Raw genomic sequence first — 19,861 nt, forward strand, 5'->3', positions numbered from 1 at the left:
CCCGAGGCAGCAGTCCTTCCATCAGGCTGGGGGTGCTTCCTCATGCTGGCCGGGGGTCCTAGTGTGGCTGTGACCACTCAGCTCAGGCTGCTTGAGCAGAAAAGCAGGGCGTTGATGGCTTTGTTACAACTGAAGCGTCCAGGCGTGGGTCTGGCCTCAGGCTCGGCTGGACCCGTGGTCAGGAAGCTGCCACTGTTTCCTCCTGTTTCCTCTGCCAGGGCATCCTTTTCAGGCTAGTTCTCTCTGTAGATGGACCAGGCGGCTCCCGGAAGCATCAGACTCTCAGCCAGTCTGGGCATCTCTCAAGGGTCTGTCTTGGATCCCAGGCACATCCCTGAACCCAGGGGTGGAGTGATGGACTTCTGTGATGGGCCAGGTTCAAATCATGTGACCCCCTCACCTCCACTGGCAAGGGGGTTGGAGTTAACCTCATCTGACCTTGTTACTGAGGGAGGGGCAAGGCAACACCGCAGATGAAAACCAGGCCACTCGGTGAAGAGAAGGGGCAACAGACAGTTGTCAGGTGATGTTCAATTTGCCTCCTGGGGTGGAGCCGGCCAGCCTACACCCAGTTGGGGATTGAGTGTCTGGGACAAGGGGAACCTTTGCTTTAGAGCTGATTTTGCCCCAACAATTGGGACCCTGGTTTTCCGTCTTTTCTCTGATTTTCTGATGTCTTTTCCAGCCCTGCCTACTTACCCTCTTTCTTTCTTTCATCTTTCTCTTCTTAACTGAACTCCAGCCATTGGTGTTTTGTGCTGGGGCTGTTTGGTTTTCAGCTTTGACTCTTAACTGTTTCTGGCCCCACTGTCATCTTGTATCACAACAGCTTTCATTAGGTTTTGTTCTTATTCCCACGAGCTCTGTGAAAACCTTGGTTTTGTTTTGTTTTGTCATTTTTCTTAGTGGGGAATTGACCGTTGAAGTTTTCTCAGCTATTAAGGCATTTCTCCAGGAGACTGGGGTAGGGCTGAAAGGATGCTGAACTTGGGAATAGGGGCCCTGGTCTCACTTTTATGGCTTAGGTAAAGATCAGTTTCCTTATCTGTAAAATGGAAATCATAATAATGCTCACTTTGGAAAGCTTTTGTCGGGACGAGGAATACATGGTGCCTAGTAGGCACTTGAGATTAGTCTCTCATCTTCTGACTTGGCCGCTGCCTTTGGTCACTGATGGCAGGACTGGCAGTGGGCGTGGGTTCTGTAGGGATGGGCCTGAGCGTGCTACACGCCTCTCACCTGAAATCTTCTGGACAGATGAGCTAGAGTTTGGCAAGGAAGTTTGCACTAGAACATCATGTTAGTTTGCTTGTTTGGCCGGGCGATGATAGCACTTTAGTAAATATTAGGGAATCTTTGTGTTCGCGATGCTCTCAGCTCTGGGTTGAAAAGAGAATTGGAGATGACAGATTTCTGAATGTCCTCTTCTCCTTTTTTATCCCAAACCAAACCAAGAAGACATCCTCTTATTTGAATGTCCTGTAACTTCTGCCTTGCGATCGTCAGAAAGCTGGGGGTGTTGCCTGGAGGAGGAAGAGAGGGAAGCAGACAGCTTTATTTTAGAGCAAAATTAAAATGCGAGCTCCCTGGAGAGGTTTCCTTGACCTTTCGTTCCTGACTCCTCCCCCACCTCACCCCGGCAAGTCACAGGGCCGTTTTCAGTGACCAGAAGTCTGTTACGAACGAGACGGACACAGCACATGTGCCATCGCCCGGGAGATTGTTCCCACACTGGTCACGGCGGCGTTCGAGCTGCAGTCGCCCTGTGCTTGACCAGAGTTTCCAGAGCTTTCCTGGGTGTGATCCAGCCCATTGTGCAGAGGTCGAGGCCCAGATCACATGGAGCCGCGGGCCTGGCAGGCCTCGCATCACCCAGAGCAGCTCCATCCCATGCTGCGGGCTCTCTGAAAATCCCCTCTGGTCTTGGAGTAGTATGGAGCAGCATTTCTGGAAGGCAACTGTCTCTCTCCTTTTAGCAAACAGTGCTTCCGGTCAGTGCCTCAAGAACAGACTCTGAGCATGTGGCTGGAAGCTTTTGAGAAAGGCTTTGTTACAGTGTGCTTTGCTTTGACTTTGTTGTTTTTTAAACGATAATGATAATTGGAGAGAGGGTGACTCATTTAAAATAGTGGTACCGTTGGACTTTATTTTTACTAGCTTAAAAATACATTTTATATAATTCCACAAAGGATTTCAGATAATTTCTAGAGAAACTCAGAAAGGAGTGATAAAATAGAAGAAATACAATATCAAAATCAGAGTAAATGTAAACTAAGAGCACTTTCATTAAGGGAACACTGGAAATCACACATATAGATATACATATATATATATATATTTATAATGAGAGCCTACATGGTTGCTCTCATTAGTTTGAAAGTTTCCCTTTCTGCTTCCTGGCAGCCAGTGTGAAAATGGAAATGTAGCTATTTTGGGTAAGTCCATCACTAACTGGAAGAAGATATGTCAGTTCCTCAAAGAGCTCTAAAAGAAATGTCGCTATGGGACTTTAGACTAAACGATAATAGAGGACATGGCAGACGATGCCCTGTTGCATCCCTGTGGCAGATCACTCTCAGGTTTACTTAAGATCTCCCTCCAAGGAAGCTAAGTGCATAACCATAAAAAGGAACTTGAGTCCATTTGAAGAGCCCAGACGAAAGGAACAGCATGTGTAGCTTTTCCAGCAGATCTGCGCTGTCCAGTCCAACAGCCACTAGCCTCATGTGGCCATTTAAATTTGACTTAATTGAAATTTAACTTGAGTCCCTCAGACGCGCCATCCGCGCTTCAGGTGCTTCATAGCCACGTGAGGCTGGTGGCTGCCACATTGGACAACGTAGACACAGAACATTCCCATCATCACAGGAAGTGCCGGATGGGGACCATTTAGATCAGTCTCTCCTGGAGTGGCAGGAAGCTAGGTGGTCTTCTGTGTCGTCCTATCTGTGCTTAGTGAAGTTTTGGAGTGACAGAAATCGGGCATCCTGTGACAGGTTCTGCAGGGCGACGACCACTGGTCTTATAGCTCCTCAATCACTGGCAATGATGTAGAAGAAGTCTCCCTGTGGCCACGGGGCCTTGAACGCACTCTAGTCTAGCCTTTTAGCAGAGACTGAGGAAGACCCAGGATTAACACCTCCGACAGGCAGCAGACTCGATCTCACTGAGCTACATTGTTTTCTTTTATTGTAGGTATTATAAAAATAATACAACTTTATGCCTGCCTTCTACTTATGGCTGGCATGCTTGCTAAGTTGCTTCAGTCATGTCTGACTTTAGTTGTGTTTGACTCTCTGCGACCCTATGGACTGTAGCCAGGCTCCTCTGTCCATGGGATTTCCCAGGCAAGAACACTGGAGTGGGTTGCCATGCCCTCCTCCAGGGGATCTTCCTGATCCAGGGATCAAACCTGCATCTCTTACATCTCCTGCCTGGGCAGGTATGTTCTTTACCACTAGTGCTGCCTGCATGGGATTCTGTTTTTCCATTTAGCATGGTGATGTGCAGTTTCCTTTTAAAATAAACTTGAGAAAGAAAATGATTCAGTTTAAAGAAAAATACTAGATGTATGATAGTGAAAACAGCAAGAAGTTTAGGACGGTGACACGTGAATGAATAACACTTGGGAAATGCCACCTCTCACTGGCCTATGTGTTACATAAAGCAGCTCATTCAGTCCTCACAGCAACTCTGTGGGGTAGCAAGCGCTTATTCTCCCCATTTTATATATGGGGAAACAGGACACAGAGAAGCAGCTCAGTCAGAAACATGATTTCCAGATATTCCCTAGTGGTCCGGTGGTTAAGACTCTGTGCTTCTGCTGCAGGGGGCACAAGTTCGATCTCTGGTTGGGGAAGTTCCACATGCCACATGGTGCAGCCAATAGTAATTATAAAAAATAATAAAAATAAAATACCCATGATGTTTAGACCCCAAAGCATTTCCGGACAAGGTACCAGTTTGCACAGATTCTATAAATGTGGGTGGAGTCCAGCTTTAGCAATCCAGGGAGCAGATTGGCCAGTTGCCTCGGAAGGACCCAGCTTGACCAGGAACTTGCCTGTGTGGATAGCCGCCTGCATCCCTGAGACCGTGGACCAAGGCCCCCCTACGACTAAGCCAGGGATGCCCTGTGCCGCCACTCCAAGCTCCCTGCAGAACACACATTAGAGTCCTGCAAAGCCGAGAGGGGCCTGTGGTGGGTTTGCTTTGGAAAATTGTTAAAGTGGATGCCTATTGGCCGTGACTGCTCTTGTTTGAGCAGCAGCAGGGTCCCCAAGCCTGCCTGGACGCTTGGGAACTGGGATACTTCTGACCACAGAGGAGGAGCTAAACTGGTTCTCCAGCTGCTCGTAGTTCCCTGGCTCTCACCGCTTGTTTGTAGAAGGGGTCTGGGTGTGTATTTTGCACACAGGTTTCTGGCCAGAAGCACTGTAGTCCCTTGATAGGACTGAATGCAAGTTATTTGAAAGGATTTGTGTCTCTGAACACTGCAGTTTCCATGCTGTGTTCCCATGTCCCGAGGTGGGCGCTGAGGTTGTGCTCTGGCATAAAAGAAAGAAGTGGCAGCCTTTGGCCAGGTTTCAGGACAAAAGTAAAATTGATGTCCAGAACTTTCCCAACTTAAGTTTTTGTTCTATGAAGATTTCTTACTTCTGGCCCCTGTTACAATGCTTGGCTGCCTGCAGACACGTGCCAAAGACAAAATGATTAAACAGCAACAAACAGAATGGAAAAACAAAACGAAGCCCTATTTACTAACTGGTCTTGGTTAGTTTCTGTGTGTGTGTTAACACACAGTTGTGCTGGTGGGGTTTGACTTTCTGTCCCTTCCACGTGACATGGTTACATCTGTCATTTATCAATTAGTTCCTAGTTTATACTTTTGCAAGCGTTTGCTCTTATTCCCCAAATACCCCAACTTCCAAACAAATTTGTGGTCCTCTGTCTTAATATCCTACCGTAGTATTTACAAAGGCATGTTAGACCTTAAAACAACCCACCTATTTTTTTTTTTCCTTAAGCCAACATTACAGCCACCGAATTGGCATGAACTAATACATCAATCCACTTATTCTCTGAATCCTTAGCTCTTTCCCTTTGAAAAGCACCAGTAGCATAAATACAGTTGAAATCAGTCCTCTCCATGGCGTTCATTTCAGCCTTTGAATTTCACCACCAGAAGCACTGGCTACGGTACCGTATTCCACTTGCCCAGATTTCCTTTGTAATGACAATTGCTTTGTTTCACCAGCGTTTTTGTTCTAGAATAAGCCCCCTTTCCTGGGGACCACAGCGGGGCTCTCTTGACTTGGAGTAAAGATGGTGTCCCAGGAAGACTCATTCAGTTTTGGGGTTCCCGCACCCCCTGAAGGATATCACGCAGCAAAGGCAGGAGTTTTCAAGGTTTATCCTGGCAGAGCATATTTATATATGCCGTACAGTGAAGATCCGTGATTTTTTTGTATTAATAAAAGATCACAGGGTCTGGTGGGCTGCATAGGAGGATGGCGATGCTTTTGTACCTCAGTCTTTGGGTGCTTCAGCCCTTTTCATCTCTGTGCTAAGATGGTTTACCCCTCAGGCCTTCAAGTTTGCTTTTAGCCGCGGTTCCATCTTTATACTTTCTGAGTCAGTAGCTGTGCAGAGAGGGAGGAATTCATTAAGCAGAGAAAGATGAGATGTTGGAGCCCAGCACAGAAATGGGCATGGCAGCCACAGTAACATGGGCTGATCAGAAGCCTCTGCCCTCGTGGGTTACGTTCCAGGGGTGGGGGACACAGGACAAAGGGGTTCACGTTAGGTCCCTCCCCCCACACTGCTGGGAGCCTGGCAGTGGGTCGTTTGATTTCTGAGTTTCCTTCCAGCCAGGTTGGTGTCTGTGCCGCATGATAAGCGAAGCTGTGGGAGCCATGGCCTCTGTTTTTGCTCTCTCCTTCCCGGAGAACTTTCTACACCACAGAGGCAGGCACCTCTGGGGATTACAGCACATTCACCTCCTGCTGTTCCTGGGATGCTCAAGGCTTCTGGGAAAGCCTGATACAGGTGGAAAACAAAAAGCCAAACCAAAAAGGCCTGTTCTCCTCCCCTTGGACACTCAAGTCACTATTATTCTCCGTTACTGCTTTTATCTTCTCAAACAGGCGGAACTTTATGATTTTTCCTTTTGTAGCATAATTCCTTTATCCCAAAGCTGTGGATGGAGGGTCAACTAGATGCCAGGTACGTGTTAAATGCTGCAGAGCAAGGCTTGACATTGCATTTACCCTCCCACCTTCACAATCTAGAGGGGACAGACGCTACCAGCTAAATATAACAATCTCGCGATAGAAGGGCTGCAGAGAGAGATACCGGTGGGAGGGACGGGCATCCATCCACTCACTTTACAAAGTGACAACAGAGGATGACAGATAAAGCGGTTGGCACAGTGCCTGGCACACAGCTACCCTGCAAACGCTGCCCTTAGTGATCTAAGAACTGCTTGACTTGTGATCAACAATTAGACCTGAAGGTAAACACAGAAGGGATTCCCCCTGTTGAATGTCTCTGGGCTCGTCTGCGTGATTGGAAGAGCCTTTATTTAGCATCTACTTGATCATGGACTCCACCTCAGCCTCCTTAGAGGCTGCAAGGAGCTAGATTCCTTTTTTTCCAAGTGAGGCAGTGTGGAAATTATTACATAAAAAAGGAAGGAGAGGTATGGAAGTCCTTCCCTTTACCTGTAGTGCCCTGAACACTGCTGAATGGGCCTTCTTCAGCATGTTTGCCTTAGGCCATCTTCAGCCTCACCATTAGAGAAACAGAACGGAAGAAAGAAAAACTTGGCTAAGATATGAATCTGTTTTGCTGCAGTAATTCCCTTTTTCTGGTTCCCCAGTCCCAGCCAGCTGCTCCTTTTCTGTTCCCTGGTCTGAAGGGAGAGTTCTGGTGAAAACAGAAATCTGGACAAAGCCACTTTCCTGTCTGGCTATTGCTTTTCAGAAGTCTGAAGTTTGTCGTTTTATGAGAGACTCCTTTGCATCACTTCTGTTGGTCTCCTGAGAAGAGAGAGTGGGGTCCCAGCCTGGGCAAAAAGTCTCCCCAGCCTTGAACTGCTCGGGAGCAGAAACCAGGACCCCGCAGGCAGACAGCCCTTTCTTAGTCCTTGCCCATTCTTAGTTCTTGCCTCAGAGAAGAAAGCAGCTCAGCTTTCTTCTGCCCTGGGAAGAAAAGTTCTGCAAACCACAGATCAGCGAATGTTTTCCATCTTCAGTCACTGGACGGCTTCTTGGTATTCCCCGTTCTCTCCATTTGGCTGCAGACTTTCTTCTCTGAGCTTTGGAGAAAGGCAAAATGAAAGAATCAGGTTAAAGTGGAGGGGGGGCACTTTTTCTCCTGGAAGTCCTAATTGCATGCAAATGCGACAGCCCCAAGCTGCCTGCCAGTGGCATGTTGTTGGAAATTGGAGGATCCCTGCTGCTGGGAAAATGGTGTTTCCTGGCACAATTACCTAGTCACTCCTCGTAATACTCACCTAAGCTTTTTAATGACCAATTATTGTTCTATTGCAGAGTTAATATGGTACAGAGCTAATTGGTTGGTGCTATTTTTATTCTTATGAACTTTACTGCTTTTCATCAATATCTGTAAAATCATATACCGGTGCCCCCTAAATTAACCCAAACAAGCAAGAAAGCATCCTCCTTCACCATACAAATCACAGAGTGTTCCTGTTGACAGTGAGAATTTTTTTTTTTTTTGCCAGAAAGTTGTTTTCCAAGTGGAATGGGTAAGAAGGGGGAAGAGTACCTGCTTTATCTCACTGTGGTCTTGGATTTCTGGGCGTGGTTTGGCCCTCTGCACCAGTTTCTGCCCTGCTGTGTTTCTGTGGTTTTCTCCATATGCCTGAGAACAATTCTGGTCTCAAGGCTTGAGGATCTCCGACTCAGAGTCAGCTCAGACGTCTCTTCTTCCCATCACCAGGAGCTATCACTGTAAACCTGCCTACACTTGTCTTGTGCTAGACAATGGAGAGGGTTGGGTGCTTGGAATGCGGCTCAACACCCTGTAACACACAGGACAGCCCCCACGACTATGATCTAACGCAGGGTATCAGCAGTGTCACAGTTGAGAAGCCCTGGTTCCCCTGGATGCTTTTGTTTGCTGGTCCCTGTGCTTGGTCACTTGTGGACAGATTTCCATGGGGAGCCATGTCTTGGTACAAGGGCTCGAAGTGGAGGGTGAATCTGAGTAGTCTCAGAGAATGGGATAACAGGGTGTCCAACACAGCCACCTCTGTGGCAGGACCCAGCCCGATCCTGGCACGCGAACCCCCTTCACATCCAGGCCAGGGATCCTCAAACTGGGACAACGTGGGTGGCTCGGGTGGTTAAGAATCTGCCTGCAATCTAAGAGACCTGGGTTCGATCTCTGGGTTGGGAAGATCCCCCGGAGAAGGAAATGGCACCCCACTCCAGTAATCTTGCCTGGAAAATCCCATGGACAGAGGAGCCCAGGGTGGCTACAGTCCATTGGGTCACAAAAGTTGGACACGACTTAGCGACTAAACCACCAACTGACCACCTGATTCTTCTAAACAGGACATTAATTCCTGATCTGCCCCAGCACTCTCTTCCTTATAGGAGATAGAAATCCAGCTCGATCCAGCGTCAGAAACGAAGGACATTCATTGACTGCCTAATAGAAAAGACCAAGGACGGGCATGGCTTGAACTCCAGGAACTCACGGGCTTGAGGGCTCCACCTCCACTCTTTGGGGAGGGTCGTCTTGCTCTCTTTGCTGGCTCCGTTCACAGCCAGGCTGTGGTGGCAGGAGGTCAGTGGGCAGCTTCAGGCTTGTGTCCCCTCAGCTCAGCTGCCCCCATAGGAAAGGCCTCTGTTCTCCCCTCCCCAGTTCTGACAAGGGTCCTAGATCTGAGCCTCTTGATGATGGCGGCCGTGCCCCTTGTCTGCCAGTCTCTGTGTCCGCCTGGGCGCCATGCTTGCATACCTCCTCACAAAACTGCAGGCCAGTGGGAGTGGGTGCTTCCTCCCAAAATAAGTGTGCTCTTACTGGGGGGATGGGGTCAGACTGGCCCAAAGAGCACGTGGCCCTCAAAGGCTACAGGCTGCTCATAGCCTGCGGTTGATTCAGGAGCCAGTTTGGTGACAGTTAAGTATCTCTGCACCAGAGTTTCTCATCTGTAGCACAGTTGACATTTGGGGCCAGATAATAACTTGTTGTAGGCTTCTGTGGTAGCTCAGTGGTAAAGAAGCAGCCTGCCAATGCAGCAGACGTGAGTTCAATGCCTGGGTTGGGAAGATCCCCTGGACAAGGAAATGGCAACCCACTCCAGTATTCTTTCCTGAAAATTCCATGGACAGAGGAACCTGGCAGGCTACAATCCGTGGGGTTGCAAAAGAGTCGGACATGACTGAGTGACTGAACAACCGCAGCTCCTTGGGGTGGGGCCTCACGTGTGCCTGCAGGACACCGAGCTGCACCCTGGCCTCTGCCTAGTGTCACTGTCCCCTCTCCCCACCTGTGATGACACAAAATGTCCCCAGACATGGCCAACATCCCCCGGGACGGAGAACCTCTGCTTTGCGTGGTGCCATTAAATCCTACTGTGGTTTTTATCAGGTGTTTATTGTTCTTCTTGGGAAAAAATGGAATATAAGATACGTGCTCTCCTCTCGCAGTAAATAGACCTCTCTTCTCCTCACTCTTTTTAAGCTTCCGCAGAGTTATTTTCCAGTATGAAGGAAGCATTGTTTATGTAACTGTTCTCCTGATGGACATTTCAATTGTTTTATTTCCCAACCATTGCAAACCAAACTGCCGGAATTGTCCTTGTATGGTGTAGACCTCTTCATACACATTGTAAGTAATTCCGTAGGATAAATGACTAGAAGTGGCTTTGCTGAGTTGAAAAATATATACTTTAAAAAAAAAAAAAAGGCCCAGCCAAATTGCTCTCCTAAAAGGCTGAACCAGTTGTCAATCACACCAACAAAATAAAGGAATGTTTTGTCCCCATGTCCTTGCCAACCTTGGGTATCATCAGTCTTTAAAATTGTACCAATCTGATAGAGGAAAAAAAAAAATGTTTACGTGATGTTGGAACTTGCATTTTCCTAATTATTTGTGAGTTTGCGGTTGTCTGTGCTTTAATTTGCCTTTTTTTTTTCCTTTTTCTTTTCTTTTTGTGAATTACCTGTTTGTATCCTTCCCCCATTTTTCTGTGAAATTGCTCATCACTTTTTTGGTCAATTCATGCGAGTCCTCTGGATGGTAATTCTTTTTCCTGGTCTCTTGCTTATCTTTTAACTTTATTATGAGAATTATTGTTTGTTCTTTTTTTCCTGATCTCCAAATCTTGGGAATCAGGAGGCTCCTGGTTTACCTGATGAAGTGCTTATGTTTATTTCATTTCACTGTTGCAACAGTCCTGAGATCCTGTAGACTTTCTTTCCATTTTTGGGGTGGAGAAAGACATGTTCAGAATGGTTAGGAAGTAACTTGTCCAAGGTCAAACGAAAGATTCGCTGTTGGCCTCCCCACCCCAAGTCCCAGGTTTTTACCTGGACTCCCAGCTGTCTCTAGAGGACTGAATGGAGACCAATGAGTGGAAGTGAGAGAGAAACGGTTTTGGCCTGACCCTGTATTCTTTGTGTCTGTTTGTCTATCCAGCTGGCTTGCATCAGGCTTGGTGCTAAGGATGTCCTTGTAAGTGACAGAGATACAGTCTTGGTCACTGACTACTTACTTACTATGAATAAGATGGAACAATGAAGAGCCCTTCGAGGCAGGGTGGTGCTTCCAAATGCTGATCTTTATCCCCCAGCCACACTTGACCCTTGTCCCATGCAGGAGGGACCAGTTGACCTCTGAGGCCGCTTTCCATGCTTGTAAGTTTGTGAGAGCTTAGCTGTCAGGTCCTGCTGGTCTGTATGGGAAAAGGCCCTTTAGCTGCTCTCTGTCATTGCTGGTTTTGCTGCCCCAGCATGAGAAGTGGGCACACAAGTACCCATCCGTCCGTCTTGAGGATGTGAGTGCAAACAGCAGCCAATACACTGACTGGAGAAGGGAATGGCAGCCCACTCCAGTATTCTTGCCTGAGAATCACATGGACAGAAGAGCCTGGCGGGCCACAGTCCATGGGATACGACTGAGTGACTAACACATGCATGCTGACTGACCGCCAGCCTTCACGTCTTAGATGGAGTTCCTTCCCTCTGGGCACTTTGCAACTGGCAGAGTTAAGAGACTGAGGACTTGCCCCTCACCTGGGTGGGGGGTGGGGGGTCGAGGATCAGAGCATCAGGGGTACCCCAGCCTCTCATCCCATGTCATGGTGATTTAGCAGAAACCACTCAGGTTGATGCCATGGTTCTCATGCAGTCAGCATGGCCATGGCTACCATATTAGTATCCCTAACCTGGACCCAGCCCCTGAGGTCTAGACCCAGACCCACATGTGCCACTGTATGCAGGCTGTGACCTGCTGCAGACCCAGGAGGTCAGCTCCACAAAGCACAGCTGACTGTCAGTTCTGTTCACTGCAGTGTCCCCAGTGACTTGAGCAGAGGAGGCAAGCTCATTGCATACTGGATGGATGAATGGATGGATGGATAGATGAATAAACCAATACATGAACCTACAAATGAATCTTTCTAGTGGGAGGCCTGCCATCTGACATCTTGACTTCATACTCTTGACTCCAGTTCTTCAATTGTAGTATATCCTGATAGGCCCTGAGTTCTTATTTTGCATTTCTTATAAAACTTCTCCCTAAACAATCAGTCCCTCCTGGATCATTCCCCTTGTCATTCAAGGTCAACCCTGCCTCAGTTTTTCATTATTCAGGCAACTTTCCTCTTCAGTGGTTAACTGGCCCAACCTTGGTTCCAAAAGTTTTACCCGCCCAGGTATTATTCAGTCTTGTGGTGTAGTAGTTCAGTTTAGTCGCTCAGTCGTGTCCAGCTCTTTGCGACCCCATGGACTGCAGCACGCCAGGCTTCCCTGTCCATCACCAACTCCCGGAGCTTGGCTCAAACTCATGTCCATTGAGTCGGTGATGCCATCCAGCCATCTCATCCTCTGTCATCCCCTTCTCCTCCTGCCCCCAATCCCTCCCAGCATCAGAGTCTTTTCCAATGAGTCAACTCTTTGCATGAGGTGGCCAAAGTACTGGAGTTTCAGCTTTAGCATCATTCCTTCCAAAGAAATCCCGGGGCTGATCTCCTTCAGAATGGACTGGTTGGATCTCCTTGCAGTCCAAGGAACTCTCAAGAGTCTTCTCCAACACCACAGTTTAAAAGTATCAATTTTTCGGTGCTCAGCTTTCTTTATAGTCCAATTCTCACATCCATACATGACCACTGGAAAAACCACAACTTTGACTAGAGAGACCTTTATTGGCAAAGTAATGTCTCTGCTTTTTAATATGGTGTCTAGGTTGGTTCTAGCTTTTCTTTCAAGGAGCAAGCACCTTTTAATTTCATGGCTGCAGTCACCATCTGCAGTGATTTTGGAGCCCAAGAAAATAAAGTCTCTCACTGTTTCCATTGTTTCCCCATCTATTTGCCATGAGGGGATGGGACCAGATGCCAAGATCTTAGTTTTCTGAATGTTGAGTTTTAAGCCAACTTTTTCTCTCTCTTCTTTCACTTTCATCAAGAGGCTCTTTAGTTCTTCTTCGCTTTTTGCCATAAGGGTGGTGTCATCTGCATATCTGAGGTTATTGATATTTCTCCCAGCAATCTTGATTCCAGCTTGTGCTTCATCCAGCCTGGCATTTTGCATGATGTACTCTGTATATAAGTTAAATAAGCAGGATGACAGTATGCAGCCCTGACATACTCTTTTCCCAATTTGGAACCAGTGTGTTGTTCCTTGTCCAGTTCTAACTGTTGCTTCTTTACCTGCATTCAAATTTCTCAGGAGGCAGGTCAGGTGGTCTGGTATTCCCATCTCTTGAAGAATGTTCCACAGTTTGTTATGATCCACACAGTCAAAAGCTTTGGCGTAGTCAATAAAGCAAAGGTTGATGTTTTGTAGTAACAGTTTTGTTTCTCTAGAGCTTGGTGGTCAAGTGTAGCTCAAACCTTCAGCTGGAATCCCTAGACTTTCCCACGATTCCCTTTACACACTCAAGGTCCCAGTCCCAGCACCTTGATTGCTGGGGTTGAGAGTTCAAGATCAGTAGGAGGGGCTTAAGAGGGTCAGACACTGAGGATTCAAGGAGCCCTCATGTGAATCAGGCACTGTGTTGGGTCCTAGGGATACATCAGTGCAGATTATAGATGTGATCCCCCCACCCCAATGGAGCTTACAGTCTTAACAGAGAGGAGACTTTAAACCTATTAATGTGAAAATATTTACAAATGAATCAGTAGTTACAATTTGTGTACATACTGTGATGGAATCCTACACAGGGCTCCAGAGATTACAGGAAGGGGCCCAAGTAATTGGGGGCAAGAAAGAGATCCTCTGAGGATACCTGCTCATTCCTGAAAGATGATGTAGAGCTCGCTAATAACTAAAAGAGGAATATTCTAGGCAGAAGGAACAACATATACAAAGCCCTGGAGGTGTGAGAGGGCTTGGTTACCAAGAGGAACTAGAAGGCTGGTGTGGCTGGGGCAGAGGGCAGTGGGACTCAGGGCACTGCAACCAGCTGTGTCTGTTTGTCTTTATGTCTGTCTGTCTATCTGCCTGCCTGGCCACCCACCCACACAGAGCGGCCATGGAGAGGAGAGCAGATGATGAGTCTGAAATTCCTGGGCATCTGAGAGGGGGTCCAGACGTGGACTCTGCGGTCGCCTCAAGTGTGAACCTGGAGCTGCCTCTTGGTTCATAGTTGGGTGACTGTTTAGAACAGGGTCTCTATTATCCTGTCCAAGTCACGACTTTCTCCCCTTTTAAGCAGGGCTGCTGCTTCGTTCACGGGGTCATTGTGGATTGGAAGATGTGTACGCTGTGGGTCTTGACACCCACACGTTTGCACTCACAAGTGCACAGGGGCCCCTAGTCCTAGAAATGGCTTCCTCTGCAGCAGGGAGTCTGGAACCCAGGCTACGCCCACTTCCATTCCAGTTGTTGGAGTCTTTGGGCACAAGTGTCTTCCCCTCCCTCCTTGACTACGAGGTTTTCCTGTGACCAGAAGACCCAGACCATTGTCTGGAGCCTCCAACTGCATGATGCTAAGCTGTGGTTTCCTCATTGGAAGATGCCACTCCAGCCCAATGCTCACGCAAGGTGAAGGGAGACAGATGTAGAAACAGTTGATCAATCATTAGGCAGCTGTTCAGATGTCAGCTGTCATGATTCATGTTTATGTGATGAATGCTTTCCCAAGGCCTGTGGTGCAGGAATGTGTTTCCGGCTTTTTCACTCCTGTGTTTGAAACAGCAACCCTGGGCATGGGGAGTCGATGCTTCTCTTAGCTTGGGTGAGTTCTCTTATGATCTTTAGAACTCGAGCTGTCCTGGCATGAGGAGGGCTTTTGCATCACCACTGCAGTATTCTGGGCTTCCCTTGTGGCTCAGCTGGTGAAGAATCCACCTGCAATGTGGGAGACCTGGGTTCGATCCCTGGATTGGGAAGATCTCCTGGAGAAGGGAAAGGCTACCCAGTCCAGTATTCTGGCCTGGAGAATTCCATGGACTGTATATAGTCCATGGGGTCACAAAGAGTCGGACTCCACTAGGCGACTTTCACTTTCACTTGCATCAGCTTAGTACGCATTCACCTGAACCGATGAACTTGAACCATTAAGGCTGTTGTGTTTTGGGTTTTTTCCTCCTCCCTGGTCTGGGCTTGGCGAAGCCTTTGTTTCCTAATAAAGTCAGCTTGGGGTTGGGGGAGCGGCTGGGGGGAGAAGAGGGGCTGTCACTGAAAGTTTTGGATCTTTTCTTCTATCCCTTCAGATACTGAAAAGCAGTTTGAGTCCAACCTTTAAAGGTTATCTCTTTGTGCCGCCGGCAGGCGCATCCAGAGAGACTGTGAATCCCAGCTCCGTGCCAGACTTCCCCACTGAGTGAGATTCTGCCAGACTGCTCTGTCTGGAGCCGGAGGAGGCAGCTCAAGTTGGCGGCCACGTGGAGGCTGCTTTTTTTTTCAGGAGCTGCAGAGAGGAGAGTGTGAGAAAGGAGCAAGCATGCTGATTTGGGGTCTCAGGGAGTCCCGAAGGACATTGAGATGACCGTCCTATGGGGTGGAGGAAGGGGAGAGGAGGAATCTCACCTCTAGGGCTGCTGGTCTGCTGTGGTCCCGAAGACTTAGAGGGAAAAGAGGTTCAAGCACTTCAGCTCCTGGGAAGGAAAGGAAGGCAAGGTGCATTTTGCAGCGGTGGCTTCGTGCTGGACTGTGGAAGTAAATAACGGAGTCGTGTTACCAAGTCTGCCCCGACCCTGTCCATTTGTACCTGAAAAAAGCACGTGGGAAAGAGATCCACAGGCCACTGTTAACAGTAAACACCTAATATTGAGCCTTTCATTACATGATTCCGATTCCTTGCCACCAGCCTGTGAGGGAAAGTATTTTCCTGTTTGTTTACAGATGGGTAAACTGAGGTCAGAGAAGTTTGGTAACCTGCTCGAGGGGACACAGCTGGTGGGTAGCAGGCATGACCTTCAAACCTAGGTCCAGATGACCTTCCAGTTCTGTATTCTTTAAGAGAAAAATGCTGCCTCTTTCTTAACAGAGTTTCTCTAAGAAAGGAGAAAGTGAAAGTCGCTCAGTTGAGTCCGACTCTTTGCAACCCCATGGACAATACAGTCCATGGAATTCTCCAGGCCAGAATACTTGGGGTGGGTAGCCTTTCCCTTCTCCAGGGGATCTTCCCAACCCAGGGATCAAACCCAGGTCTCCCACATTGCAGGTGGATTTTTTACCAGCTGAGCCACCAGGGAAGCCCTAAGAAAGGAGAGAGACATGAAATACAGATGAGGAGGAAGGTGGTTGATGAGAACGACTGATGAGGTTGAAGGCGAGGATGGTGGTGGTGATGGTGGTGGGGGAGGGGGCGGATGAGAATGGTTGATGACGAGGAGGAAGGTGGTTGATGAGGACTACTGATGAGGGTGCTGGTGATGATTGCTGAGAATAACTGAGGAGGATAGCGGTGGCTGATGAGGGGAGCAGGTCTGTTTGCCAAGTACTTCCCCTGTACTGGGCACTGTGCCAAGTTCTCTTCACGTTCTATCTCCTTTAAACTCACACAACTCCTCAATGGGAAAGTTCTGATTTCCTCTGCAGGAGTAAGAAGAGGCACACGTTTCCTTCAAATACCCCATCATATCAGGAAAGATTCAAGAATCTTTTCACTGTTAAGATTTTCTGCACATCACAGCTGGTTTTCGGGCATTCACAGTCAAGCACCTGGCAGAGTCTGGGGGTGGAAAGCCCAATTTAATCCCCATACCTCCCTGGGGACCCTGGCGTGTCCTGTCTCCCTGACTAGATCCTTGCTGAGACTTGCTAAAAGCACAGAGTAGCTGCTTTTGACTCCCACCCCTCCAGCCCTGGCTTTTAGGAGTAGCAGTGCCATCACTTTGGCCCTCTTGCTCTCTTCATGAAAAACAAAGACGTTGTGGCCAACTTGGCTTCTGCTAGTCTTTTTTTTTTTTAACCACCTTGGTCTCTGAATCAGAAGGCAAAGCCCACCCGTCTTATTTACCAGCTGTGTGTATTTACCACTTGTGTCCCTTGACTGTAAAATGTAGCTACTGACCACCTCTCATGTAGGATTGGTGGAAGAATAAGAAGAGGGCCCAGCATGGTACCTGGCACATAGTAGGTGCTTTACAGACCCATGTCCCCTGTGTGCAGCCTTCTTGCTGTCACACTGCAGCGCTTTCTTTTGTGTATTTATGTGCTTGCTTGCTTACTTTCTGCTTCTTGGGTTTTCTCTACGAGCACTGTTGTATTTTTCTGCTGTATCCTGCGGCCTAGACCAGCGCCTGTCGATAAATATTTATTAAATGAATGAACAGGCAGACATGCATATGCATGCATTGGGAAAGCAAGGATTTGCATGAAGAGTCAAGGCATGTAGGCGTAAAAGCTAGTGAGGCCGGCAGGGGTCTCGTACCAGGCTGTTCATATCTTTCACCACAGAGCATAAGCTCCGCAGAGTGAAGTCATAAGCTCATCTTCTGAACTGGTCAGTCACAGGGGAGCAGGACCCCAGGTAGCCTCACCTGTGCCTGTGACTGAGTTAGAGCCTCACAGGTAGGACTGAAAAGACTCAGTTTTAGAAGGATGATGTGTAATACACAAATCCCAGAAGCCAAATTCTGCTCCCACATGGTAGTCGGTGACTTCGTCTTGTCAATGTCCATCAGAGGGAGAAGGAAGAGGGTGGGGTCTGGGTGAGGTGGGGTGGACGGTGGGGTCCCTCTAGGGTATGGCCGCTGCCCAAGGCTTAAGTCCCTGCCCAGGAAGCCCTCTTAGTACTTTTTTTAGTTAAAAAAAGTTTAACTGGAAGATAATTGCTTTACAGTATTGTGTTAGCTTCTGCCGTACATCAGCATAAATCAGCCGTAGGTATACATTTGTCCCCTCCCTCTTGAACCTCCTTCCCACCTCCCATCCCATCCTTCCCATCTAGGTTGTCACAGAGCACTGGGTTTGAGCTCCCTGCGTCACACAGCAAATCCCTGCTGGTTGTCTATAATAACAAATGAAACAAATGACAAGGGATTAACCTCCAAAATATACAAGCAGTTCATACAGCTCAATACCAGAAAATCGCTTTCTGTTCCCCACCTCGTGCGGGAGTTTCGTCTTGTGTTTGTTTGCTTTTTTTCTCCTACCAGGGCGTACTTTACAAAGAAAATTGAAAAGATAATTGTGGATGGTTTTCTGTCTTGAATGTGCTAATAACATGAGGACGATAATATTCTGTCTTAGAGCCCCTCCCCAGGCAGCTAGAATCTTAGTAAGGAACTTTTTTTGAGAGCCAGAGACTTCTGGTGCCTGTAAATTTTTACTTAATAACATCTAAATATCTTTATTGGCAACGAGAGGCAGGAATCCTTTAAGAGCCTGGGGGCTTAATTTAGTGTGAAATATGCAAGGAAGAAAGGAGCTTATAGCAAGCAGAAACTAGGAAATTAACTGGATTGCTGAAACAGACCTTGTGTTTGGGGGTAGGGTCCTGTCTTTGGACATACTAGTGACGTGTTCTCCCTCCTTGCCTCCTTCCCGCTCCTTTCATGCCCCTCTTCCCTCCCGTTATGCGTCAGGCACCATGTTAAGGATTGAATCACAGTGATGAGAATGTATAAAGTAGGCTGTTCTCATTGTGGAGTTACCAGCTAGCAAGGGGAAAACATTTATTAATCACACACATAAATAAGAGGAAAATAACAACCATGACATGCCCAGCCACAGAAAGCAGATGAGTAATCTCTGACATATTCACACACTTAGAGCACCAGACAGCAAGGAGTATGAAGATCTATAACTGTATCCAACAATATGAATGAATCTTATAAACAATGTTGAATGAAAAGCTATATTTAAAAATAAAATAAAGAGGAAGGATATATATATATATATATATATATATGACTGTGTTATGACTGATCTGCATTGTTGTACAGCAGAAGCACAACATTGTAATTATCCTCCAATTTAAAAAAAATTAAAAATATTTTTATTAAAGTAGTCCTCATCCTCCTCCAAATGCACGCTGTTGGATGGGCCTGTTGTGCTCAGCAGGAGAAGCATGTTTGACCACTACATCATCATCAAGTTTCCTCTGACCGCCCAGTCGGCCATGAAGAAAGCAGAAGCTCCCGGCACACTTGTGCTGACTGTGGAGGTCAGGGCCAGCGAACACCAGGTCCAACAGACTGTGAAGAAGCCCCGTGACATTGATGTGGCCAAGGTCACCTCCCTGTTTCTGGTCTGATAGAAGAAGCACGCATTCAGTTGGTTTGTGACTGTGGTGCTGTGGATGTTGCCAACAAAATCAGAATCATCTAAACTTAAGTGTAGCCAGCTTATTCTAAATATACTTGTTTTTTTTTTTTGGTCATAAAAAATTCCTCCTAAAACCAGGCCCTCTGGGGGCCTAGTGATGCTGGGTGGCTGATGAGGGTTGCTTAGATTAATGGGGCTCGAGGTAACAGTGGAGGAGCCGGGAGGGAGGAGAAGGCTGGGTCATTCAGCACGTGTTGAGAAACCAGGATCAAAGCCCAGGCGGATCTCAGTTCTTACTCTGAGAGCGTGTGTCCCAGTGTGCACACGAACTGCACGAGTGTCAGGCATCTGCTGCTCCCTCAGTCACCCTTCATTGCTAAGTTCCTTTTATATTGTGAGCATCTCACCTCTTAAAGCTGCCTGCGGTTTTTTGGCTCTTTCTTCTACCCTTGGACACCACTGACACAAACAACCATCTCTGCCGTGAGAGTTGGTGTTTCCTGCAGGGCCGATAGGGGCCCTCCGGTCCCAGATCCAGCTGGAGCACGGGGCCCCTGCCCCAGCCGCATCCTGTCAAGACCTTCAGGCCCAGGCTTGGACACTGACCAGAGATTTTTTGTAAGATGGTTTGATCATCTTTTAATTATTTTAATTTTTAATGTTTTGATATATTGATCAGCTGAGGGTTCATTATGCTGTTGTAACAAGTAAGCCCCAGCTCTTGGCTGTGGGCAACATTAAGTGTATTACATGTCTGTTTCCCACTCGCGCTACACATCCATCCCGGGTCAGCTGTGTTCAGGTGCCACATCGTCTGCGTGTCAGGATCCAAAGCAAAGCAGCAGTCAGGACATCCTGCTCTCTCGGCAGAGGGAAGAGAGAGGATGGCAGACCGTGCCTGCGTCTGAAAGCTTGTGCTCAGAAGTGGCACACATCACTTCCAC

The 19,861-nt window shown here is 47.7% G+C and overlaps 1 protein-coding gene across 1 annotated transcript in view; it reads left to right on the forward strand.

Annotated features, from left to right (window-relative positions):
• SNX29 (sorting nexin 29) overlaps positions 1-19,861 on the forward strand; it is a 576,571-nt gene that overhangs the window by 381,285 nt on the left and 175,425 nt on the right. The window lies entirely within an intron of this gene.

Source organism: Bison bison, unplaced genomic scaffold (genome assembly GCF_000754665.1).
Source record: "Bison bison bison isolate TAMUID 2011002044 unplaced genomic scaffold, Bison_UMD1.0 scf7180017864293, whole genome shotgun sequence".
Classification (NCBI taxonomy): Eukaryota; Metazoa; Chordata; class Mammalia; order Artiodactyla; family Bovidae; genus Bison; species Bison bison.